The sequence below is a fragment of the Lampetra fluviatilis genome, chromosome 68 (assembly GCF_964198595.1).
Source record: "Lampetra fluviatilis chromosome 68, kcLamFluv1.1, whole genome shotgun sequence".
Lineage (NCBI taxonomy): Eukaryota > Metazoa > Chordata > Hyperoartia > Petromyzontiformes > Petromyzontidae > Lampetra > Lampetra fluviatilis.
The window spans coordinates 5,771,359-5,798,884 of NC_136342.1; the positions used below are offsets into that span (position 1 = coordinate 5,771,359).

At 54.2% G+C, this 27,526-nt stretch overlaps 1 protein-coding gene across 1 annotated transcript in view; it reads right to left on the minus strand.

Moving 5' to 3' along the window:
- Nucleotides 1-11,218, minus strand: part of SETX (senataxin) — a 302,333-nt gene extending 291,115 nt beyond the window's left edge. Inside the window, exon 1 of the mRNA XM_078882998.1 lies at nucleotides 11,211-11,218. The gene's annotated coding sequence lies outside the window, so the exon portion shown is untranslated. The remainder of the gene's footprint in view (nucleotides 1-11,210) is intronic.
- Nucleotides 11,219-27,526: the final 16,308 nt, after the last annotated feature.

Consider the following 27,526-nt stretch of genomic DNA (forward strand, 5'->3'; position numbering starts at 1 on the left):
TTCATAGGTGCTGCTACTCGCTAACAGCACCTGCCCCAACAGTCTGTTAAGGCTCTCCGGGGGATCTTTGTCTTTGTGTGTGTGAATGCGTGCTGCTGCTGTGTGCCACAGTTTCCGGCCTTCGTGGGTTGCTATTTGCTCACAGCACTTGCCCCAGCATCCTATTGAAGGCTACACGGGGTGATAATCTTTGTCTGTGATGTTGGGTCGCATTCTGACGCTGAGTTATTTTAAGGGCTCAGAGGCTCGCGCCCAGCGTTCTGTCGGCAAAGAATGTCGCGCGGTCGGCTATTTTAAGATCTTTTGTTGCTATTTAAAGTTGCGTTCGACCCCCTTCGCGAACCAGAAAGGAGGATGGGGGGGGACGAACCCACCCCCCGTATCAAGAGCGGAGTCAACATCGCTCCGTGTAGACTCAGCACTAAACCCCCAAACACAAAAGACAAAGATCCCCCGCGCAGTCTTAACAGACTGTTGGGGTAAGTGTTGTTAGCGAGTAGCAACAGCTATGGAGGCCGGCACGGCACACGAGGGGTGGGTGGCCAGCACCACGCCCGGCCGCCTCTTGACGAATCAAGGCAAAAAAAATTAGTCCAAGCTGCTGCGTGAGGTTTGCGATTTGTTGGGGACGAAAAAGGTACGCACATCGCCGTACCACCCACAAATGGATGGCATGGTCGAACGCCTACACCGGACTCTGACCTCCATGTTGAGTCACTTGGTCAGCGAGTCAGGTCGATTGGGACTTGCATATTCCTGCGGTTCTCGCCACTTATAGGGTGACCCCTCACGCGTCCACCGGCTACTCTCCCTTCTTTTTGATATATGGGAGGGAGTATGATCCCCACATCAATGTGCAGTTACAAGCCGCGCCCGCCCCGAAGGTGTCCAAAATGTCTGATTCGATTTGGTTCATGCTTGCCAAACTTTCCGAGGCGCGGGAAGCTGCCAGTGTTAATGGTCGCCGAGAGATAGGGCCTGGTGCATTGTCCACAGGTGCCAGTGGGCACATCCCCCAAATTGCTGCCACCATGGAGAGGGCCCGTTGATGTGGTTCGGGTCGTGCGGCCGCAGTGTGTCCAGATTCGGTTTGGTAAGCGGATATGGTTTTTACACCCTTTTCGTCTTAAGCTGTTTATCGCGACGTGTGAGTTTGTTTCATTTCCATATCGCAGTGTCGGGTGTACCTGACGAGCTGGGGTGTGCGTCTGCCAATGCAGGATCCTCAGGGGAGTGTTTCTGTTCCGCCCCCAGGCGCCGCGCGATTGATGCCTAGCACGTGGCGGCTTGTGGCGGCCTCGCGTGCTCTGGACATGAAGGACCCGACGACCCGGCCTACTGCTTTTCGTGAGGAGCCGATTTCTTGTTCCCCCCGGCCCTTCCAGGGCGGACGAACCCAACCCGCCTGGAGGGCCGGTGTCACGGACTCGTTCAAAGACTCGATTTGCGTGATCTTTGTGCATTGCACAGTCCCACACCGTCATGAGTTGTCGCGCTCGCATGAGTTGTGGCGAGTATTTGGCTGATCCTACTCGCCATCGAGCTCACGGGCGTTGTTACACGTTGTGGGTGGGAAATGTTGATTGTGGGGATTTTGTACGACGCAATTGTTGGGTTGTCCATCTTTTTCTCTCGCTGTTTTTTTTTTTCTCCATGTATATATTGTACAGTTGGGTTTGGGTAATTTGTTGCGCCCACTTGTTTGTTATTCTGTGTAGTAGGTTCGAATTAGGTGCACACACATGCAACTTGGAGGCAACACTATTTATTAAACGGTAAATAATATAACACTCTACATGAGGTGGTGACCACCTTCCTCAACTCACTAACACTCTGGAACACGACACAGACTGGACCAGGCAGGCAACGGCCTGCCTGGCCCAGGACGACGACTCGGGACTTGACGACCGAAGATGTCTTCACCTTGGAGTACAGTACAACAGCAGCCTCGCTCTGCGTTCACACCACGCTTATATTTGGTTTGGCGTGGCTGGCTCCGCCCCGGCGTGGCTGGCTCTCTTCAGGCCACGCCTCCCTTCCCAGGACACGCCTCACTTCCCCCACCTCTGGGAGGGTCCGGATCCCTCCACCACGTGACCCCCCAGGCACCCCCTTGGGGCCCCCAGCCTTCGTACGGGCCGACACAGTAGTGACCTTTCTCTGTCACTACATCACCCCCCCCTGTATAAACACACAGCCGTCCCCGGCTGTAACACAACTGTGAAACATCGAAAAGGTGTGCCTCCGAACCAACAACATCAATAAATGACCGGCGACCGATAAGAAATACAATCACGTAATATATACAGAATCGGCGAGGGTAAAAGGGAACTGCATAGAAAACGGGGAATTAACAACAATTATACATGAAAACTGGCTAACCCACTTACGCTCCAGCACAGCCCCCCCCCCCCCCCGTTAGAATCACGCATGCAATGACAGTCACCCGTTAGCACCCCCCCGCCTTTCCGACGTGGCGTCACAACTAGTAGCACGCGTCGGCCATATTGGGGGGGGAATTTCCATGTTACCACCCCACCGCCTTTCCGACGCGGCGTCACAACCAGTAGCACGCGTCGGCCATATCGGGGGGATTTTAACCCAGTCTCTCTCCAAGACTCGCATCGCAGCATATAGCTGTACCGACCGAGCTGAGACCCAGTCTCTCTCCAAGACTCGCATCGCAGCATATAGCTGTACCGACCGAGCTGAGACGACCCAGTCTCTCTCCAAGACTCGCATCGCAGCATATAGCTGTACCGACCGAGCTGAGACGACCCAGTCTCTCTCCAAGACTCGCATCGCAGCATATAGCTGTACCGACCGAGCTGAGACGACCCAGTCTCTCTCCAAGACTCGCATCGCAGCATATAGCTGTACCGACCGAGCTGAGACGAGCCAGTCTCTCTCGAAGACTCGCATCGCAACATATAACTGTACCGACCGAGCTGAGACGACCCATCGTTCACTCATTGCACAACATGCAGCCTAACAACTGAGGGATACAGTCCCAACGTAACAGGACAACTCCACCTGAACCTTACGAATCTCCAGCCCACTGTTTCAACGCACCTCCGAGTGTCTCACTCTCCGGGCCGTCAGGTCAAGCCATCAGACACAGCATGATGGGACCACACTCTCTGAGCCATGTGAGCGCACAGCCCACTAGTCTAGACATACCACGGAGTGTTTCAATCTCCGGGCTGTCAGGTCAAGCCGTCAGCCATTGCATGACGGGACCACACTCTCAGAGCCCTGTGAGCGCACAGCCCACTAGGCTAGACATACCACGGAGTGTTTCAATCTCCGGGCTGTCAGGTCAAGCCGTCAGCCATTGCATGACGGGACCACACTCTCCGAGCCATGTGAGCGCACAGCCCACTAGGCTAGACATGCCACGGAGTGTTTAAATCTCCGGGCTGTCAGGTCAAGCCGTCAGCCATTGCATGACGGGACCACAACGTTCATGTTAGACACGCAACACTCACTGGGCCATCCTGGTCAGGACCTGCGCCCCAAGATAGGTGACAGCCAGCAGCACAATTACAAATCCCTGGCAGCATGTCACCATCGCAATTTAACACCATCACAACACATACAATTTGAATTATGATCCCCCACAGAACTGATCCAATGGCGAACAGGTACGCACAATTTGTGACGATCCCGAATATTCAATGGACACAACAATACACCTCACATCCCGTATCCGTACATATCATCTCCGAGACTCGCATTGCAGCATGCAGCTGTACCAACCGAGTGGAGAGAGCAACGCAATTTGACGGCAATTAACGGAAACGCACCCCCGATCCATGTAGAACACAAGGAGCATTCCCGCACAAAAGACATCATCTGTGCAACAACGGACAGGAACCAACCAGCGAGTTTGAAACAAACCGAACCTGTCATTTCTAAATCCCCTTCAACATTAACCATGGGACTCAGGGCATTCGAATTTTGAGAGCAAAAAAACTATACACAAACCCCAAGAATCGCCGAATTGATTAATACAGTATATGCAGTATACGCAATTCGTACAGTAAATCGTTTGGCGCAATGCTCCATCCAGTCCCCACATGGCAACACACACAATCAATACTCCAGACAATCCGTACATAGTAAACAATCACAAGCAAGTACCCAACATTCCATACACTGTTAACAATTCCAAGCAAAGCTCCATACGGTCTGTACCTTGGCAACAATGACGATCAAAGTTTCTTACAGTTACACGTGGCAATCACGAGCGAAACTCCATACAGTATACACAATAACGGCGATTTCGCAACAAAACGATGTAACAACACGACTCATTAACACGGCAACATACAGGATATCAACGGAGCTCGGGACACCAACACGAATTAATCATTAACTACACCCAGAAGATACCGATCTCGACGCCGTAATTAACAGCAACACTTGTTACAAGCAGAAACCCCCATGGTCGCCGCGTCAATTTATCACGCACACAACCGGACGAACACGCTCCGCAACCCAGCGAGTAAAAAAAAACACACGCGATCGCAACCCGGCGCACGTAAGATGGGTGAAGATTATTATTTTTTTTTCTTGGGGCCGGGTGCTTGTCATGTCACGACTCGCCTGGCAAACTGTGAATAGTGGAGGGCGGCAAGGTGGAGCACTGGGACGGCCCGAAGAATCTTTCATGGTGAACACGGCCTGCTCTTGCGAACCCATCCACCTCTCGCGCTCGAGCTGAAGACTGGAACTCCCCCTCTGCAGGCGTTGATGTCGGCGGGAGCGGCATTTCAGCAGCAGGAGCGGCGTTCCCGCCGCCGAAATGGCGGGAGCGGCGCTTTGGCGGGAACCGCGCCCCGACTAGCCGCCGAAATGGCGGGAACCGCGTGGCCCGCATGGCCGGGCCTCCCCTGCCAGCCCCTGCAGCGACGATGGTGTCCTCTCCCCGCGGCTCCGTCGCTCCATTCCCGATGGCGGCGAAGCAGCAGTGTGGTGCCAGTCCCGCCGCTCCGCGCGCAGCGCCATCTCTCTCTCTCTCTGTCACCGGGGCTGCCATCCCCGGGGCTGTCCGAAGGATGGTCGTCACACCGTCCCCGTTGTACGAAGGCGTCCAGGTGAGTTGTATATTTGTTTTTCGTGTGCCCATTTTACTTCCCTAGGATAACACCTAGCAATATTTATTTTTCCAACTTCTGACGCCAAATGTAGTAGGTTCGAATTAGGTGCACACACACGCAACTTGGAGGCAACACTATTTATTAAACGGTAAATAATATAACACTCTACATGAGGTGGTGACCACCTTCCTCAACTCACTAACACTCTGGAACACGACACAGACTGGACCAGGCAGGCAACGGCCTGCCTGGCCCAGGACGACGACTCGGGACTTGACGACCGAAGATGTCTTCACCTTGGAGTACAGTACAACAGCAGCCTCGCTCTGCGTTCACACCACGCTTATATTTGGTTTGGCGCGGCTGGCTCCGCCCCGGCGTGGCTGGCTCTCTTCAGGCCACGCCTCCCTTCCCAGGACACGCCTCACTTCCCCCACCTCTGGGAGGGTCCGGATCCCTCCACCACGTGACCCCCCAGGCACCCCCTTGGGGCCCCCAGCCTTCGTACGGGCCGACACAGTAGTGACCTTTCTCTGTCACTACATCTGTATAATTGTACGTCGGTTGCTTACTTGCGGGGGAGTTGGCAGCCGGGATGGCTGGAAGCTATGGAGGGGGGGGGGTGATGTAGTGACTATGAATATCACTGTGTGGTGCCGGGCTTACAAAGCCACGGCGGAAAATGTGTTGGCATTATGTGTAGCCCGCTTACTGGGCGTTGTACCAGCCCTAGCGGGGCTTGGGTGAGCGCTGATCAGCGCGGAGGCACCACGTACAGTGTGTGGTGCGGGCTCCCATTGAGGGAGCGAGAGGGAGTGTCAGCCAGCCAGGGTTACGTTGGGGCATGATACGCTGGTTTACCTGCCGACATGTGAAGGGATGATATTTGAGGGGGGCCACCGGTTGATGGGGGCCGCTGGGCGGTCACGTGGTATAAAAGAGCTCCCGGGAGCCTTTGGGAAAGAGCTCGAGAGATCGAGAAGGTGGGCGGGGCGAGGGGCGGGGCGAAGGGCGGAGCCAGCCCCAGCCCAGACGGATATAACGGGGGCCCCGTGAGGGGCTCGGGGTTCTTCGGGTTGCTGGTGAAGAAGATCCACGTCGGGTTAAAGAAGCCTCTAGCCCCGCGGTCTTGGACCCAGCTTGTGGTCCGGGCCGAGATAGCGAACTGTGTCTAGTTCTGCCGTGGCGTGGCTAGATAGGCATTCAACACCCGAGTGTAGGTTACGTTATGTTGTGTTGAGTTGATGCAATAAATAATGTTGCTCCCAAGACAACGTCTGCGACTCAGTTGGACTCACTACAGATTGAATGAATGGGGTTAATGGATTGAATAAATGGAGTTAATGGATTTAATGTAGTTAATTGATTGAATGAATGGGGTTAATGGATTGAATGGGGAATAGATTGAATGATTGGGTTTAATGAACTTAATGAATAGGATGAATTAATTGAATTAATTGGGTTAATGGACTGAATAGGGTGAATGAGTGATAGCCGTGTAATGCGAATATGAAGAGGAAACAGTAAACGGTAGTACTAGTGGGGGTGGTGATGGCGGAGGTTGTGGCGATGGTGGTGGCGGTGGCGTTCGTGGCGGTGGTGGCTATGAAGAGGATATTAAGGGTGAGGGCGGGGGGGTCGTGCGGTGAGCTAGGGGTAGCAATCGGTGAGTTTTGAGGTGAAGAGCGGAAACTAGCGATCTCAGTGTTTGTACAAATGTAATGATAGTGGAGCCGACATGCGGTGTGAGTGGACTAGTGGCCACGTGAAGTAATGATAGTGGAGCCGACAGTGCGAATGCACTAGTGGCCATGGGAGGTAATGACAGGGATATCAGTTGTGAGTGCAAAGGGACTGGTGGCTATGGGAATGATCGAGAAGGGAGCGTGGACAGATGACGGAAGAGGACGGCAGAATCTACCAGTGGAGCGAGCGTCCAGAGTCAGTGAGAAGGTTCGAAAAGGGGGCGTCGCCTTGGTTGGTATATAATGACTGAATCTTGTATAACCACCCACATCCAGGACGCTCTGCTGCGTGTTCACAGCTACCACCCGTGGTCAAGTAGATGTAGTGGTGGTGTTGACGTGCGCCGACTGTGACAGTGATGGATCACGGGGCGGCGCGAGGTGCGGGGTTGGGCATGCGTTGTGGGCGTGGTGTGGACGCGCGCGCCGGGAGTGACAGATGACGGGGCGGCGCGGCGTGGGTGCTGAGGCACGCTGAGATGTGGGAAAACAGGATCGTAGCCAGCGCCCAGTGATTGGTCGAATAGGATGGGTGCTCGCAGCGACGTCCGCAGGTGGGGTATAAAGGGGGACGCGCGAGAGCACTCGGGGAGAGTTACCCAGTTGAAGACCAGAAGACGGAGCTGAAGACCTAGTGCCCCGAGACCCCTAGTCCCGCCGTCCTTGTAGGAACCGGGGCCCTGTGTGGCTCGGAGGCGAGACTGTGGGACCCGGGGTCCGACGCCCACGTGGGTCGGGCTGGGGACCCACAGTCAAGACGGATACCCCGGGCAGGGAGTGTCCCGAGTAGCTCAGGGGCGTTAGTCGCCGAGTAGCTAAGTGGGTGTTGGTCACCCGAGTAGCTCAGGGGCGTTAGTCGCCGAGTAGCTAAGTGGGTGTTGGTCACCCGAGTAGCTCAGTGGGCGTTAGTCGCCAGGGTAGCTAAGTGGGTGTTTGTCACCCGAGATACTAAGTGGGTGTTTGTCACCCGAGATACTAAGTGGGTGTTTGTCACCCGAGATACTAAGTGGGTGTTTGTCACCCGAGATACTAAGTGGGTGTTTGTCACCCGAGATACAAAGTAGGTGTTAGTCACCTGTGAACGAGTTTGGTAAAATAAAGAGTGTGTTACCCGTGAAGTCGTCTCCCGCCGAGTTACTACATTACATAAACAACCTCCTTCACTTCCGCATCATCGGCAGATGGGCTCATAATGTGTGGTGGCTTCAGCGGTGCTGATGACCCCCGGTGCAGGCGAGCCCCGGCAAAGCTGTGAATGCAGTCGTGGCAATGCGAGATAAATAGCCTGGCACTGCCCAGTAGCCTCAAGTGCACCTAGCCTGGCACTGCCCAGTAGCCTCAAGTGCACCCAGCCTGGCACTGCCCAGCAGCCTCACTAACGCCTAGCTTGGCACGGCCCAGTAGCCTAAAGTGCGCCTAGCCTGGCACTGCCTGTTAACCACAAATGCCTCTTGTAAGGCGACGTAGAAAATGAACGTTGAAGTTATTGGTGATGTCATTGGTGTTGTTGGAGTTTAGAGTATTTGGCTGCTGCTATACATTTCGACATGATGATGATAAGCCTGTGTGGAGTTTGTGTGTTCTACCCTTGTCCTACAGAGTGAGTGAGTGGAGTTTGTGTGTTCTAGCCCTGTTCTACAGAGTGAGTGAGTGGAGTTTGTGTTCTACCCCTGTCCTGCAGAATGAGTGTGTGGAGTTTGTGTGTTCTACCCCAGTTCTGCAGAGTGAGTGAGTGGAAGGATGCAGGCAAGGCCGATTGGTCAGATGCCTTTCATGACCTCTTGTCACAGGTGCTAGATAAAGTGGCCCCTCGGGATAGAGCCATTTTGTTGGGCGACTTCAATGCCCGAGTTGGTCATGATGCTGGCACCTGGTCTAGAGTGATTGGAAGGCATGGGCCAGATCAGCTCAATAACAACGGTAGGAGGCTGCTAGATTTTTGTGCAGCCCATGGGCTTGTAATTACCAACACGCTGTTCCAGCATTGGCGCATCCACACAACATCATGGATGTATGCCGGGTCCAAGCAAGAACATGTGCTGGACTACATGGTGATGGAACAGCGGATGCGGGCCCATGTCCTTGACACCATGACCTACCGTGGAGCTGATCTGCCTACTGACCATCGACTTGTCATCTGCAAGATGCGCCTGCCATTTTTCCACTCCGGTAGTGGGTGTACACCCAGGAACCCATTCACACCCATAGTGGCTGATGAAAGTTGTAAGCGAGAATTTCATCATCGTTTGTGGCTGGGGTTGGCATCGTCCACCCCTCCTCCAGATGTCGAGGGGAAATGGGCGAGGTTTAGGACTGTGGCTCATGCATCTGCAATGGCTGCTTGGGTACATAGTCCAGACCTCCCCAGAGATCCTGGCTGACAGAAAAGGTGTTCAGACTGGCTGAGAAAAAGGGACAGGCCCACTCTCATTGGCTTGCGAAACGTGGACCCCCCTAGTGGAATATCTTAGCCGGTTAGAAACATTTAGGCTGGCCTGCCTACGATCCATCCTGGGTTTAACCAGTCTGGATTGTGTGAGGAGCTCACAAATCCTTGAAAGATCTGGACAAAGTCCCATCGGTGAGTTTCTCCGGCAGGCAAGGCTGCGATGGCTGGGTCATGTAGCCCGCATGCCCAGCCACCGCATGCCTTAACAGATTTTGTTCGGCCGGATCGAGAGGGCTAAACGGGCGCGGCACGGGCTAGAGAAGAGATGGAGTGATGTGGTACAGGAGGATGTGGAGCTGAGTGGACTTGACGATGACTGGTACCAGTGGTGTCAAGATCGGCCTCTGTGGATTAGGCTCGTGAAGGACGCTACTGGGCAGTTGGAGGCAGTCGCTCTCCAACAACAACGGAGGGTGGAGGAGCGACGCTCACAATAACGAGCGGAGCGCCGGGTGGCTAAAGCACAGTAAGTTGACACAGTAGGGGGCACAGGTGGTGCATCAGCCAGTTATCTCAGTCAGTCGACCCGTGGCACCTGGGTCTACCCCGTGATCTCCTGCCAGCGGGCGTTGGACACTTCATGTGGCCTCAACATGCACATAGCCTGGCACAAGTATTGTGGTGACGTCACCGCCACTTAGTGGCGAATGGCGGTTGTTGTATTCGGCAGAGTGAGTGAAGGGAGTTTGTGTGTTCTACCCCTATTCGGCAGAGTGAGTTAGTGGAGTTTGTGTGTTCTACCCCTATTCTACATTGAGAGTAAGTGGAGTGTGTGTGTTCTACCCCTGTTCTACAGAGTGAGTAAGTGAAGTTTGTGTTCTACCCCTGTTCTACAGTGAGAGTGAGTGGAGTTTGTGTGTTCTACCCCTGTTCTACAGTGAGCGTGAGCGGAGTTTGTGTGTTCTACCCCTGGCCTACAGAGTGAGTGAGTCGAGTTTGTGTTTTACCCCTGTTCTACAGTGAGAGTGAGTGGAGTATGTATGGACAGGGTCATAGATGTTGCCCGTGGCAGGGAATTAAGCTCAAGTCACCGGACTCCTATAAGACAGTGGTAGTTGTTGCATTCTTAAAGAACACCACGTTATGGGAAAATAGAGTTGTAATAATATTTAAAATAGGGGGGTAAAGCACTGTCCGCAGTAACACCGTGAGATGCGTAACGCAGGGCCGAGCAAAGACTGAGGGTGCGTGGTGGGTAGCTGCGTCTAGAAGCATCCAGCAGCATCCCAATGCCTCCTTGTGCGATGACGATGTTGGTGATGCTACGCCGAGGCAGCCGCTGTACGACTACCGCTTTATTCCTACTCGCAGTGCGACGTAGTTCCGCTCGCTCGGATCGCGTTATATCAAATTTGCATCCGCGCTATAACAAAGAGACCGCGTTCCCCAAATACACCCATCGCGTCGTATCCAATTCACATCACGAAAACAACGCCCAGGCGTCACAGGAGCGACAAACTGACGAAACCCCCCCAAGGGTGCGCTGGCCCAGTGCTGACGTGGCTCATTGGGGACAAAGCGAGCGGTGATCACCAGAGCGTGGACGGATGTTGCGCAACACACAGGTCAAGAAGACGGCTCGCTTGCGCGCAAACGGCTGCCACAACACTCGCGCATCCAATCGGTGCTTTGCCCTCGGGGAGAAGTGGATGTTGCCGACTTGCCTTGAGTGTGACCTTCAAACTATGCCAAGCACGCTGCTATTTTGAGACGACGGGCAGCTAAATATAGAATGCGTAGGTCGAGTCGATTTTACGGCCAATCTGAGGCCAAAGTCGCGTACATCGCGCGGGCTGTAAACACTTGCCCGGGGTCGTTACAGGCACCGTACTGTCGTGGATTATTAGACATTTTATGATTTCCTGGTAACAAGTCGTGGCCGCGCAGCAAGAGGCCCCTGGGTTTGATTCCCACCTTGAGCGCCTCTCTGTGTAGACGTTGTGTGTGCTACCCCTGTTCTACAGAGTGAGTGAGTGGAGTTTGTGTGTTCTACCCCTATTCTACAGAGTGAGTGGAGTTTGTGTTATCACCCTGTTCTGCAGAGGGAGTGAGTGGAGTTTGTGGGTTCTACCCCTGTTCTACAGGGTGAGTTAGTGGAGTTTGTGTGTTCTATCCCTGTTCTACAGAGTCAGTGAGTGGGGGTTGTGTCTTCTACCCCTGTTCTACAGAGTGAGTGAGTGGAGTTTGTGTTCTACCCCTGTTCTACAGAGTGAGTGGAGTTTGTGTGTTCTACCCCTGTCCTGCAGAGGGAGTGAGTGGAGTTTGTGTGTTCTAACCCTGTTCTGCAGAGTGAGTGATGTTTGTGTTCTACCCCTGTTCTACAGAGTGAGTGAGTGGAGTTTGTGTGTTCTAGCCCTGTTCTCCAGAGTGAAAGCGAGTGGAGTTTCTGTGTTCTACTCCTGCTCTACAGAATGAGTGAGTGTAGTTTGTGTGTTCTACCCCTGTTCTACAGAGGGAGTGAGTGGAGTTTGTGTGTTCTACTCCTGTTCTACAGAATGAGTGAGTGGAGGTTGTGTGTTCTACCCCTGTTCTACAGTGAGCGAATGGAGTTTGTGTGTTCTACCCCTGTACTACAGAATGAGTGGAGTTTGTGTTCTACTCCTGTTCTACAGAGTGGGTGAGTGGAGTTTGTGTGTTCTACCCCTGTCCTGCAGAGTGAGTGAGTGGAGTTTGTGTATTCTACCCCTATTCTACAGAGTGAGTGGAGTTTGTGTCTTCTACCCCTGTCCTGCAGAGGGAGTGAGTGGATTTTGTGTGTTCTACCCCTGTTTTCCAGAGTGAAAGTGAGTGGAGTTTGTGTGTTCTAACCCTGTCCTACAGAGTGAGTGGAGTTTGTGTGTTCTAACCATGTTCTGCAGAGGGAGTGAGTGGAGTTTGTGTGTTCTACCCTGCTATACAGAGTGACCCCCTACCTCCTCGTGGTGCCGGACCGGCAACGCTGTCGTGGACAGTGCTGAGGGGGGGGGGTGGGGGCAATTCCGATTGGCCTTTTCCCTCATGGCGTCTGCGAACACTACAGCGGCTAAATGGGGGCTCTGGATGGGTGCAAGGGGCTTGTAACCCCTCCACCTTCAATAAAGTACCACTAAACCACGACCGAAAAATGTAATAACAAGCTTGTGCCGGAGGCCCCGGGGGGACAGCAGTCTATGACGTCTCCTGGCGAAACCCCATTTGGCGGAGCCAGGAGATTGAATCTTTACCCTCGGTGCTCCTCCAGAAACAACATAAAGCCACTACGGATGGCCACGTGGAATGTTCAAATGCTCACTGCGGAGGAGAGGCTACCACTCTTCTGTCGGGAGCTGGACCGGTACCGCCTGGATCTCTGTGGCATTCAGGAGGTCCAGTGGACCGGCTCTGGCTCCTGCCACCATGAGGGGTGGACAGTCCGCCACTCGGGGCAGGAGACTGCCAAACAACAGGGTGTGGCTCTTCTTCTGAACAAAAGAATGAAGGGGGCGTGGGAGCGTGGCGGTGAGGTGTGGGAAGCTGTAAGCCCCAGGCTACTTTGGGCTCGCCTTCCCATCAACCGGAGGCGAGGAGTGGTGGTCGTGGTTTCTTATGCCCCCACCGAAGACGAACATCCGTGGAGGGATGCAGGCAAGGCCGATGAGTCAGATGCCTTCTATGACCTCCTGTCACAGGTGCTGGCTAAAGTGGCCCCTCGGGATAGAGTCATCTTGTTGGGTGACTTTAATGCCCGAGTTGGTCATGATGCTGGCACCTGGTCTGGAGTGATTGCAAGGCATGGGCCAGATCAGCTCAATAACAACCGTAGGAGGCAGCCCATGGGCTTGTAATTACCAACACGCTGTTCCGGCATCGGCGCATCCACACAACATCATGGATGCATGCCAGGTCCAAGCAAGAACATCTGCTGAACTACATACTGACGGACCAGCGGATGCGAGCCCATGTCCTTGACACCATGACCTACCGTGGAGCTGATCTGCCCTCTGACCCTCGACTAGTCATCTGTAGGATGCGCCTGCCATTCTTCCACTCCGGTGGTGGGTGTACACCCAGGACCCCATTCCAACCAAAGGTGACCTGGTTTCAGCTAGCTGATGGAAGTTGCAAGCTAGAATTTCATCATCGCTTGCGGCAGGGGTTGTAATCGTCACCCACTCCTCCTGATGTCGAGGGTAAATGGGCGAGGTTTAGGACTGTGACTCATGCAGCTGCAATGGCTGCTTGGGGTACATGGTCCAGACCTCCCCAGAGACCCTGTCTGACAGAGGAGGTATTCAGGATGGTTGAGAAAAAGCGACAGGCCCACTCTAATAGTCTACAGCATCCCACGTCAGAGAATGAGGAGGCTTACCACAGCCTTCGCTCGGAAGTTCAAAGAGCTGTAAGGCACTGCAAGGATGGGTGGTGGTCGCGGGTTGCTGAGGAGATGGAGTCTGCCTCAATGGCCCGCGATCATAAATCCCTATTTAACTCCATCAAAAAAGGAACCTGCAGCGCCACACCTATTAATATAATTAGGGGAAAAACGGTGATCCAATCTCCGACCCCCAGGAACAGGTTTGCAAATTTGCTGAGCATTTCTGTGCAGTCCTGGGGGAGGGGAATTATCTCAGCCAGGAAAACATCATGGCACAAAGTGGGGATAACCCTGCTGGGGCTGCGGTGCCTCAAATATTGAAAGAGGTCACCCCCTGTGAGTGGCTGGCTGAGGTGCCATCTGTTGAGGAAGTACTGAAGGCGATCCGGAGTCTGAGACCAGGAAAGGCACCGGGCAGAGATGATCTCCCAAGCGAAATGCTAACAGAGGGTGGCGTTTGTGCACAGACTGCCCTATATGACATGATAACAACAGTCTGGACCACTTGACGGGTTCCGCAGGATTGGAAGGATGCCCTGGTGGTCCCCCTCTTTAAGAAGGGGGACCGCACAGACTGTAACAACTACAGGGGCATCTCACTCCTCAGTGTGCCGGGAAAGGTCCTGGCAAGGATTATTCAACATCGCCTTGCTAGGCACGTTGAGGAGAGGCTTGCAGAGCCCCAATGCGGTTTCAGGAAAGGGCGGTCCTGCACAGATGCCATATTTTCTGTCCGTCTGCTACAGCAGAGGTGTAGGGAATTCCAACAAGACCTACATCTCTGCTTTATTGACCTGGTCAAGGCCTATGATACCATCAGTAGGCCTGGGCTCTGGGTCCCTGACCCTCTGCTAACGATCATTAAGGACCTGCATGATGGTGAGCAGGCCCGGGTAAAACGACGTGGCTGGGAGTCAGAGCCATTCCCTGTACACCTTGGGGTGTGACAGGGATGTCCTCTGGCTCCCACATTAATTAACATATATTTTGACCACTTAGTTCGCGTGAAGCCTTCAATAGCTGTACCGGGGGAATTTCCATTTGGTACAGATATAATGGGAGGCTGATCGATGCCCGGGTGTGGTCAAGGGATGGCTCCCTATTGATTAACCACATTATGTATCTAGATTTGGTTCTTTCAGTAAAGTCACGTAGGTATAAAAAAAAATCATTTAATTTATTTTATTTTATACCTACGTGACTTTACCGAAAGAACCAAAGAGCACGTTATGTATGCCGGTGATTTTGTAATTGCTGTTCATTCAGATGAGGAGTTGGAGATGCTACTGCTGAAACTGGAGCGTGCCACGAAGAGGTGGTGCCTTTCTATCAACCCCACCAAAACTAAGCACCTGCCTGGGTATTTTGTACCATCGGACACTCCACCCTCACAACTCCCAATCGGTGATGGGGCAGTTGTGGAGAGAGTGGAGAGTTTCTCATACCTGGGCAGTGTGCTCATGACCGGCTCCGGTTTAACAGCAGAGGTCTCATTCTGAATCAGTCGAACGGGAATATCTTTTAATCGGTTGCGTAACGCTGTATGGAAGCTACCTGATCTGTCGCTCTGCACGAAGCTTCAGGTCTTCTCTGGCACGGTCATTCCCTCCCTTCTCTACGCTTGCGAAACGTGGAGTCCCCTAATGGAACATCTTAGCCGGTTAGAAACATTTAGGCTGGCCTGCCTACCATCCATCCTGGGTTTAACCAGGCTGGATTGTGTGAGGAGCTCACAAATCCTTGAAAGATCTGGGCAACGTCCCATTGGTGAGCTCCTCCGGCAGGCAAGGCTGCGTTGGCTGGGTCATGTAGCCCGCATGCCCAGCCACCGCAGGCCCAAACAGCTTTTGTTCGGCTGGATCAAGGGGGCTAAACAGGCGCGGCACGGGCTAGAGAAGAGATGGAGTGACGTGGTACAGGAGGACGCGGAGCTGAGTGGACTTGCCGATGACTGGAACCAGCGGTTTCAAGATCGGCTTCTGTGGAGGAGACTCGTGAAGGACGCTTCTAGGCAGTTGGAGGCAGTGGCCCCCAACAACAACAAAGGGCGGAGGAGTGACGCTCACAACAACGAGCAGAGTGCTGGGTGGCTAAAGCACACTAGGTTGGCACGGTAGGGGGCACAGGTGGTGCATCAGCCAGTCGTCTCAGTCAGTCAACCCGTGGCACCTGGGTCTGCCCCGTGACCTGCAAGCGGGCATTCGACACTTCACGTGGCCTCAATGTGCACATAGCCTGGCACAAGCGTCGTGGTGACGTCACCGCCACTTAGTGGCGAATGGCGGTTGTTGTTGTTATCCAGAGTGAGTGGAGTTTGTGTGTTCTACTCCTGTCCTACAGTGAGAGTGAGTGGAGCTTGTGTGTTCTACACCTGCTCTACACAGTGTAAGTAAGTGGAGTTGTATGTGTGCTACCCTGTTATACAGGATGAGAGATAAAGTGACGAGAGAAAAAGTAAAGAGAGATTAAGTGATGAGAGATAAAGTGACAGAAATAAAGTGATGAGAGATAAAGTGATGAGAGATAAAGTGATGAGAGATTAATTGATGAGAGACGAAGTGAAGAGAGATAAAGTGATGAGAGATTGTGAAGAGAGAAAAAGTGAAGAGAGATAAAGTGATGAGAGATTAAGTGATGAGAGATAAAGTGGGGAACGCCGGTGTCTCATGGCTCCTGCCTCCCGCCTTCTCCCTTTCCTCTCCTATTCTTTGTTTTGTTTCCCTTTGTTCTCCCTTTGCTTGCTCTGCCGTCTGAATGTTTAAAATCTTGCGTAATGTTTTTTTTTTCATTTGTCGTTATTTTATAAGTTTTCTATACACGGGACTGGCCCCTGCTGAAGCGCTCGATGCGCTCCGGACGGCTCTGTGCTGCCCCCTGCTGCTGCTGTCACCACCGCCCACTGCTCCCCTTGCTGCTGCCCCTCGTCTTTACACCCGCCCAACTGCTGCCTACGTGCTGCCTGCTTGTTGTCTGCCTGCTCCCTGTGTCCTGCCTCCGTACTGCCGGCCTGCTCCTGATCTCTGGGCTGCTGTTGGTTCCACCTGGCCTGATCCAGGTGCGGAGCATCAGAAGCTCCGGGCACTGGCCGGGAATGGTTTTCCTCCTTCGCAGCCGAGCTCTGCGGTGTATCCGGCAGCACCCCTGATGGGGCCCTCATGAGGGCTGTCTGTGACAACGTCGCCATCGCGGGCCGGCTTGCTCCCCCCAGTAACCACATCACCATCAAAGAGCCGGTCAACGTTGTGGCTTGCCAAACAGCAGGTTGACGTTTCAAACGATTGTTTATATTCGCGTTCAATGCTTCTGAGTTGACGTTTTAACAACCGTTCTCATGGTGAGTTACGATCTGGCCTACGTCATGCCTTTGGTCTCTTTAGGGGATTGCCCTACATCCACCATGGGGCGGGTCGTATAGCACGATCATCTCCCAACTTCCGCTGATCCGATTATCCCTAGATTCCCAGTTACTAATACCACTCCAGTTGACGACTGCTCTTTGCGACCTAACCAAGTGTAGTGGCGTAACGCACGCAGAGTTTGCAAACAGCCATTGCATTATGTACGGGGTTGCAGTGAGGTCAGCTCAGGATAAGCAGAAAGAGAGACGCCAGAAATTAGGGAAAGAGGCAGTGATTGGCTGGCTGCAAATGTGGAATAGGCGCCACGGAGGCGAGAGATAGTGGCGATAAGGGGGAGAACACATGCGTGAGACGTGGGGAGAACGCCGGTTTAACGAGGGCCATCTGGGGCCACTTAATGGATAAAAAGGGAACATGTGAGGCAGATGAGTTTATTTGGTGGGAGTGAAGACAAGAGAGAATTCAAGAGAAGTCTGGGACCCCAATCTCCACACCTCGTCCTCTCCAGCGGCCTTGGCTGATCCCCCGCTGGAGGCAAGGGCGAGGTCATAGGAGTGAGGTAGACAGGCTAGCAGTAGAGAGGCTAGCAGAATCCTAAGTGCGAGCGTGAAAAGGCAAGCAGTAGAAAAGCTAGCAGGGTCGTAAGAGGCTAGCAGTAGAGAAGCTAGCAGAGTATATAGTAAGAGGCTAGCAGTAGATAAGCTAGCAGAGTGCAACATAGCAGGCTAGCGGAGCGAGAGAGAGCGAGCGGAATAGACGAGCAGTACAAGAGGAAGAGTTGCGACAGAGATACGTGGTGTTAAACGCGATGAGTTCAGTATGAGTAAAGTGACACAGGATAAAAAAAAGTCCGTGTGAGATAGCACTACTACACAAGCATTCCCTCTAAAGGCACCTTGCAAGCGAGTCTACCCGACTAGCCGCTGCTCCATGTGCGCTCACTTCCCAGGAAAGGCGTTGACCGCGAATTAACTCAATAGCCATCATTGTTTGGACTTTCTGCGTGTGACGGAGACCTGGCATAGGCCTCTTGCTTATTTTTCACTGAATGAGGCCACCTCTTCAGCTTTCTCCCATGAGAAGCTGTGAGGGTCGCTGGCCCCCGAGATCTCTCCCTGCTGTGTTCTGACTGCAGGGGTCCCGCCACTTCCCGACCCCTCGCTGCTGTGCGAACCGCCGCTGCCGCCACTGGGCTCATCGCTCACGGGGCAGGGACTGTCGCCTGATGGTTCCCCTCCCTGGGTCGCCCCACCTCGGGTTCGCGAGAGAGGCATGGCTCGTCGCCGGCTCCCGTACACCTGTTAACACTGCGTTGCCTCTACTTCCATCAAACGCGACACCTCCCCTCACACAGCCCCACGCAGCACTCACACGCTGTGAGCGTACGTACACACAGCACCGCACGCGTTCACACTCTTCCCCTCACACAGCCCCGCGTAGCACTCACAAGCTGTGAACGTACGTACACACAGCACCGCGCGCGTTCACACTCTTCCCCTCACACAGCCCCGCGTAGCACTCACACGCTGTGAGCGTACGTACACACAGCACCGTGCGCGTTCACACTCTTCCCCTCACAAAGCCCCGCGCAGCACTCACATGCTGTGAGCGTACGTACACACAGCAACGCGTGTGTTCACACTCTTCACCTCACACAGCCCAGCGCAGCACTCAAACGCTGTGAGCGTACGTACACACAGCACCGCGCGCGTTCACACTCTTCCCCTCACACAGCCCAGCGCAGCACTCACACGCTGTGAGCGTACGTACACCAAGCACCGCGCACGTTCACACTCTCGTCGAAACCACACGAGGCTACGATTAGTTAATAATGATTTATTACCGGCGTACTGTGAGCCCCTATTGAGTCAGTAGGGATCGGCGAGGCAGGCTTACACTATTTCCCAAGAGTCTGTACCCGATTTATCTAATTCGATAGGCTCTAAGCGGATTGGTTTTTATACTAAGTCTCACCACTCTCTCTCTCACTCACAGTTAGACGCTCCTCTTCTTGGTTCTTTCGGTAAAGTCACGTAGAAGGGAAGTAATAAAATAATAAAAATAAAACATAATAAAATTATTCTCACGACGTTTCGGCCACAACGCAAGCAGCCGTCCTCAGGTGAAAACCAGGTCCGTCGAGGCGACAGTCTGAATGAAACAGCACACGAGCTTGGAGCATATATATAAGCTGGGCGCCTTGACAAAGGAATTTGCATATGAAGAGGAATTTAGCATATTTATGGGAAATGCAGGAATGTGATTAGTACTACATATGCATGTGCATTATGCAGGATTAACAGCATCAAAGGGAGCTGCAGTTGAAGTTGCTGCTGCTGCAGTTGCTGCTGCTGCAGTTGCTGCTGCTGCAGTTGCTGCTACTGCAGTTGCTGCTGCTGCAGGTGCTGCTGCTGCTGCAGTTGTTGCTGCTGCTGCTGCTGCAGTTGTGTCTGCTGCAGTTTCTGCTGCTGCTGCAGTTTCTGCTGCTGCTGCAGTTTCTGCTGCTGCTGCAGTTTCTGCTGCTGCTGCTGCAGTTGCTGCTGCAGTTGCTGCCTTATCCATTTTAATATAACACTATGTATTATTCTACCCACCCTAATGTGTATCACACTGCTATATATTTACTATACAATTACGACACCATACATTACTCTGCACACTGCACCATGCCAGTGAGTGGAACGCGGTCTGAAAGTCACCGTAAACGTGAACACAATCAGTTAAGATCCGAAATGGTTTATTACGTCCTTCCAATGATTGCTAAGCCAGAATCCATCTTCTCGGTTGAAATTGTCTCTGTGTGTGTATATGTGGATCGCCTCATGAACGAATCTCTCATGATAGCCAGATGGCTTGCAGAGAACCTCTGTCTTGGAGAAGTCAATGTCATGTGAGCCCACTGAATTGTAACAGTGATCTGCCACGGCTGAGGTGTTTGTCCTACCGTGTTTCAGGTCTGCTTTATGTTCACGGATGCGGTCCGAGACATGTCGTTTGGTTTCTCCAATGTAACTGCTACCACAGAGGCAACTTAGTTTGTAGACGCCAGGGTACTGCATGTCTGGAACCACATATTTTACAGACGGGACCAGATCACGGATTTTATGTACTGTGTTGAATCGGACCTGGATCTTGTGTTTAATCAGGATTTTGGAGATCTTTTTTGTGACCCCAGCAATGTAGGGTAAGGTGATGGTCTTGAAAGGCTCCTCAACAGGATCCTTCTTGATGGTTGGAGTGATGGCCTTGCGGATTATGTAGTCGGAGTAACCATTAGCCTTAAGAGCTTGGCATACGTGTTTGAGTTCACTGCCAATGTGTTCCTGATCGGAAATGCATTGGGCTCTATGGTATAGAGTCTTGATGAGGGAATTCTTCTGGGATGGATGGTGGTGGGAATCCGGTTTTAGGTAAGCATCCGTATGGGTGGCTTTCCTGTAGACAGAGTGGCTCATTGAACCATCAGGTCTCCTTTTAATTAGGACATCCAAAAAGGGGTAGATTGCCATCTTTTTCGACTTCCATGGTGAATCTGATGGCTGGGTGCATGGAATTGATGTGGTCGAGAAATTGGTCTAGAGCAGGCCGGCCATGTGGCCAGATGACAAAAGTGTCATCTACGTACCTCTTCCATAAGGTCGGGCGTAGAGTGGCAGTCTTGATGGCGTCAGTCTCAAATTTCTCCATGAAGATGTTGGCTACAACCGGAGATAGGGGGGAGCCCATTGGGGTGCCCTCAGTTTGCTTGTAGAAAGTTCCATTCCAGGTGAAGTATGTATTGGTTAAGCAGTGTCTCACCAGGGGGGGTACCCCAGCATTCAGTCCTTGATGAACCAAGTCTTCAATGATTGCGATGGTGTCAGGTACAGGAACTTTGGTGAATAAGGAAACCACATCAAAACTGACAAGCAGGTCGTCTGGGGACAGGGCAATCCCCTTGATTGTCGATACCAGGTCAGTAGAGTTTAGTACCGCAGAGGTGTTTTTTCCAGTGAAAGGCCGTAGGATTTCAGACAAGAAGCGAGCCAGTTAATAGGTGGGGGAGTTGATAGTAGAGACAATGGGCAGAAGAGGTATATCTTCTTTATGTATCTGTAGTGGTGGTGTTGACGCGCGCCGACAGTGATAGATCACGGGGCGGCGCGGGGTGCGTGGTTGTGCGCGCTGACACAAGGTGGGAAATAGGATTGTGGGCAGCGCGCAGTGATTGGTCAACTGGGGTGGGTGCTCTCAGCGACGTCTGCATGAAGGACTATAAAGGGGGACGCGCGGGAGCACTCGGGGAGTTGACAACCAGTTGAAGATCGAAGACGGAGTTGAAGAGGTAGGGCCCTGAGACCCCTAGTCCCGCTGTCCTTGTAAGGGCCGGGACCCTGTGTGGCTCGGAGGCGAGACTGTGGGACCGTGGTCTGACGTCCATGTGGGACGAGGCTGTGGGACCCAGAGTCGAGACGGACACCCCAGCCGGGTGGGTTCCGAGAAGCTACGGGGCGTAAGAGCCCGTGTGGGTGTAGCCAGGTGAACCCCGTGGGTTAGGCTGCAGTTAGCCACCCATGTAATATAAGTTGGTGTTAATAAAGAGTGTGCTACCCGTAAGGTCGTCTCCTGCCAAGTTACTACATTACAACTGGCGTCAGAAGTAAACCTCTCTTCAAAAGGATGGATACTAGGAAGACTACCCGTACCCACGAGCGAGATCGGGAAGACGACGGCGTACTGGAGCCACAAGCCTCGGAAGGCGAGGACGAAGAGATGCCGCCGATGCAGCACTTCGCGGCGATGGCCGACGCTCCGCTCACCTCCGACACCGGCCTCCAGGATGCACACTCCCGCCTGGCGGAGTTGCTGCTCGCCGCCGCTTCAATTTTGGCAGAAATCACCGCTTCAGGAGGCAGGAGGACGACGACGAGGTTGGAGGAGGGAGCGCGGCCGGAGGGATCCCGCCAGAACGCGCTCCGCGCCGAAAGTTTTGAAATTGGCGCCATCTTTGACGGTCCACCATCGATTGGCGGGAAGCGTGGACACCACGTGGTCGGGGACCTCCACTCTACACAGCCCGCGTCATCGGCGCGTGCCAAAACTCTCCACCATGCGCCTGCCGATGGAGCCGACATTTTCGTCAACCACAGCGGCGCGCGGGAAAAGCATTCATCGGAGGACGACGACCAGGTCTTCCAACAAAGACTGCCCGCGCTGACGGCGTTCAAGGCGGACGGGGGCGACTGGGGGGCCTTCCAACGAAGGTTCCTCGCACATCAAGAGATGTCGGGGTGGTCCGACACCACTGCCCTACGCGCGCTGCCGGCGACGCTTGATGACGACGCACTTGCGGCCTTCACATCCGCCCCAAGGTCGTCCCGCTCAACGCTCCAGGCCGCGCTACATCTCATGGCTAAGGTGTTCGGACCGCCCTCGACCTGTCGCCACCAGTTCTACGAACGGCGTAAGATGGATGGAGAAACTACGCTCGCCTATCGCACGTCGCTGCTCGCCCTGGCGGACGCCGCTTTTCCCCACATGGACAAGGAGGGGAAGGACGCCATGGTGACAGAGCAGCTGCTGGCGTTGGCTCACGACCTGGGAGTCCCCATCAATACGGCGGACGAAATGGACATCTGCTCCTTGGGGGTTGCTACAAGTATCCACGCACACGAGGTCCTCAAGCGCAAGTGGACGGTCGTCTGTGCATCGGCGGGGATCGCGACACCTGCCGTGACGGTCGCCGAGCCTCAGACTGCTACGGCTCGGGAGGAGGCCTTCACCGTGTCGAGACCGGGGGAGTGGAGATCGGGAGGTCGTTCGCCCATACGATCGTCCCGCAAGCTGGAGCAACCGAAACCTACGACGTCCCTCGTCATGTGTTACAACTGCGGCCTTCGGGGTCACGTCGCGTCCGGGTGCCGGGCTCCGCATCAGCGCGCCACGTCCGGACGACGACCAAGGCCCCAAGTCGTCCCAGCTAACCCCGGCAAGTCGCGGCACCCCACACGCTCGGTCCACATACACGGCACACTCGGGTCGCCGCTTCGCGGTGGGGGGACCGCGTATGGGTACCGGGGATTCGGTTCGGCGAGGGGGGTTCGTACACGGCCCGGGAGCAGTCAAATGGTCCGAGTTGGCCCACAGGATAGTGGCTGCGTCTGCCGGGTCGTCCGTAGTAACGGGTTTTATTGACGGGGTTGAGGTCCGGGTGCTGGTGGACACGGGTGCGTCGGCCACTATCATTTCGGACCTTATTTATAACATCCTCCCCGTCCAATGTCGACCCCTTCTTCCGGTGGACGTACCGTTTTACGCGGCGAACGGGGGATCTTTGGGAATCATCGGACAGATTCGGGCGACTATTTGTATTGGCGATATCAAATTGGCGGGTCCTATTTTTGTGTCATCATCTCTGGCAGTTCCTTGTTTACTGGGTACGGACTTTCTGGCTAAAATGCCCATTAAAATTCTCGTCGATCAGGCCTGCATTGAGCTTCCATCGGGTCGGCGGGTTGCATTTTTAACGAGTCCTACCAAAATACGTACGGTTTGTGCAACGGTTCAGGCGCTGGCAACTCAGACTGTGCGGGTGCCCCCGGGATCGCAAATGTTGGTACCCCTTCGATTGCGAAAACCCCTCGGGGTGGATGCGGCGGAACAAGGTGTTCTGTTGGGGCCGTCAAACAGAGCTGTTGGGGGCCTCGACTTAGCGGTAGCTCAGACCATGGTGCGGGCGGACAGGGATCCGTTCGTTATGGTTCTGAATACGGGGTCGCGGCCAGCTGTAATTACACAGGGCACGGTGCTGGCTCATGCGGCGCCGCTACCCATCGATAAACAGCTCGTTGCACATGCGGATTCTAGCCTCGATACGCATCCTCCATTGGAGGAGGGGACAGAATGGTTGGACTCGTTGTGTGCTGGGTCTAGTAACTTGTCTAGTGTGCAGTTGGGAGCGTTGAGGGGCCTGTTACTCGAATTCGCTGACGTGTTTAGCAGACACAAGTACGATATTGGCTGCACGGACCTGTTGCGCCACCACATAGCGACGGGTGACGCGGCCCCTATTCGGCAGAATCCCTTCCGGCTCAGCCCAGCCGAGAAGGAGCATGTGCAGTCGGCTGTTAATGACATGTTGGCTGCCGACATCATTTCGCCCTCTTCCAGTCCGTGGGGTGCTCCCATCGTCCTTGTTAAAAAACAGGACGGGTCCTTGCGGTTTTGTGTGGATTTCCGCCGCCTAAATAAAATCTCGATGGCCGACGCGTATCCACTCCCCAGGATGGATGAGTCGCTGGATGCCTTGGCGGGAGCACAGTTTTTTTCGACGCTTGACCTGCTTTCGGGATTTTGGCAATTGCCCCTCGATGAGGAATCGAAACCAAAGACCGCTTTCCGGACACCAGGAGGCCTATTTGAATTCAATCGATTGCCCATGGGCTTACATTCCGCTCCCGCCACGTTCCAGAGGCTCATGGAATTGGTTTTGTCAGGACTCCAATGGGACACCTGTTTGATTTACCTCGATGATATCATCGTTTTCAGCCGGACTTTCGAGGAGCACCTCCAGCGATTGAGAGGGGTGTTCCTCAGGAAGCGTTCCGCTAAATTAAAATTTAAACCGGCTAAATGTCACCTGCTTCGGGAATCGGTCAGGTACTTGGGGCATATCGTTGGCCATTCAGGGATCTCTACAGACCCTGCTAAGACGCACTGCGTCAGCTCATGGCCAACGCCAACCTCAGTCACTGAAGTCCGCAGCTTCATAGGATTCGCCTCCTACTACCGCCGTTTTGTCGAACATTTTGCCACCATAGCCAGGCCCCTACACGCTTTGACGGCTAAAGGGGTAAGGTTTCACTGGGAGCCGGAAGAGGAGGCTGCGTTCTGCTCCCTTCGGGACGCCTTGGTGCGGGCTCCTCCCTTGTGTTACCCCGATTTCATGCAACCGTTCCTGCTTGACACGGATGCCAGTAACACGGGTATCGGGGGAGTGCTCTCACAGGTGGTCGGGGGGGTCGAACGGGTGGTCGCCTACGGTAGCAGAGTTTTGTCACCTGTGGAACAACGCTACTGTGTGACACGTCGTGAATTGCTAGCGATCGTTTTTTTTTTACAGCAATTCAGGCCGTATCTCTACGGCCGTCATTTTACTGTTCGTACGGACCACGCGGCTCTCCAATACGCAATGCGGGTGGCGCAACCCTCCGGCTAATTGTCCCGTTGGCTGGAGGTCCTCCAAGACTACCAATTCACGACGATTTACCGTAAGGGATTGCGGCACTCGAATGCGGATGCCTTGTCGCGGTTGTCGCCTCGCTCGGAATGCGCATGTCTTCTGGGATCGGCGCGGTGTAAACCCCCTGTCGCCGTCCCCGCGGAAGTTTTGCTCGCTGCCACTGACGCTCCGGGGGTCGACGCGCCCGCCGCTCCCACGGGCGGGGACTCGTTACTCGCGTTGCCTCTTATCGAGTGGGGCCGTCTCCAAATGGCCGACAGCTCCCTACTCACGTTGCGTCGGAAGGCAGAGGCTCCCGGGGGGGGGGGGGGAGACGCGGGTCGGTTCCTGGGTGGTCAGACAGGGCCTCCTGATGAAGTGGGACAATATGTCCCGGCGTCATATGCTCGTTGTGCCATCTGCTATGCGGGGTAGGGTCGTTCTGGCTGCTCACGAACGACTCATGCATTTGGGATTTCATAAAACGCTCGCCCTACTCCAACGGGACTATTATTGGCCGGGTATGGGGAGCGACGTGGCAAACATCCTCAAGGGATGTGTGGGGTGCGCTCAAAGAAAACCGCCACCAATAGCGGCTAATCCACCGCTACAATCCATTCAGGTTTCGTGCACGAACGAACTGGTTGCGCTCGACATCTTGGGGCCCTTTCTCGCTACACCTAGGGGTAACAAGTACCTGCTGGTTGGCGTAGAATACTTCACCCGATGGCCCATGGCGTGGCCACTCGCCAACCAGTCGGCTGCGGCAGTGGCGGACGCCTTTGTCCAGGGCTATGTTTTGGACAAAGGCGCCCCCGAACGCTTGCTGACGGACCAAGGAAATAATTTTTCGAGCGTTTTGTTGCGCGAGGTGTGCAACCTGTTGGGTACGAAGAAAGTGCGTACCTCCCCGTACCACCCGCAGACTGATGGAATGGTTGAACGTCTAAACAGGACGATTACTTCTATGCTGTGCCAACAGGTCTGCAACGATCAGGTTGATTGGGACTTACAGGTACCTGGGGTACTCGCGGCCTATCGAATGGCCCCCCATGCGGCGACGGGGTTTTCCCCATTTTTTCTCATGTATGGGCGGGAGGCCGATCCGCCCATGGATGTCCAACTGGGGATTTCCCAGCCACGTGCGACATCTAAATTGGCCGACCACATCAAATTTAATATCGCCAAACTGGCTGAAGCGCGAGAGGCTGCGAGGTTGAATTCAAGGTCTCGCCAGATCGCTAACGAAAGATTGCACGCACGAAAGGTGTATACGCACGATTGGAAACCAGGCGATAAGGCCTGGCTGCACTGCCCACATGCACCGTTGGCTACGTCCCCTAAATTGTTGAGACCATGGAGGGGACCGGTGGAAATCGTGCGTATTGCGCGACCCCAGAGTATCCAGATTAAATGGGAAAAACGCCGTTGGTACGTACACCCCTCCAGGCTGAAACCCTTCGCGGCACCACATGGCCTCCCTTTGTGCCGTAACGACCGAGCGTGTGATGTGGCCGTCGACTCGGGGAGGGATGTGTCGCAGTCTGATCCTCACGTGTCTCCACCTGACCCACTTCCAGGTGTCTCGGACCTGACGGCTGTTGACCGTAGTGAACCGGTACCCCGAGGCACGCGCGGATCTCCGATGCCTGCCCCGTGCCTTCCTGGACTGCCGGCGCCACCGGACGGTCAACCGCGTCTGGTGCCGTACGACGGACCGGCCAGGCGGACTCGTGCTAAGACACGACACTTTTCATGAAAATAAATAAATAAATAAATAAAAAAGAGGGGGGGCCCGAGATTGCAGCTCGTCGCCACGTTCCCCTTCTGCCCGGTATAATGTCCCGTACATATTGTTCTTGTTGTTGCGGTGGCATGTTCTGATTCTTGCGGATGTCGGAGTTCTTGTTGTGTTGTGTTGTTGTGATTGTTGCTTGTGTTACGGGGCACACACGGGGGGGGGGGGGGGGGTAATACATTTTTTTTTATAGCAGCCGGGTCGGCTGCGAGCTATGTGGTAGGGGGTGATGTAGTGGTGGTGTTGACGCGCGCCGACAGTGATAGATCACGGGGCGGCGCGGGGTGCGTGGTTGTGCGCGCTGACACAAGGTGGGAAATAGGATCGTGGGCAGCGCGCAGTGATTGGTCAACTGGGGTGGGTGCTCTCAGCGACGTCCGCATGAAGGACTATGAAGGGGGACGCGCGGGAGCACTTGGGGAGTTGATAACCAGTTGAAGATCGAAGACGGAGTTGAAGAGGTAGCGCCCTAAGACCCCTAGTCCCGCTGTCCTTGTAAGGGCCGGGACCCTGTGTGGCTCGGAGGCGAGACTGTGGGAC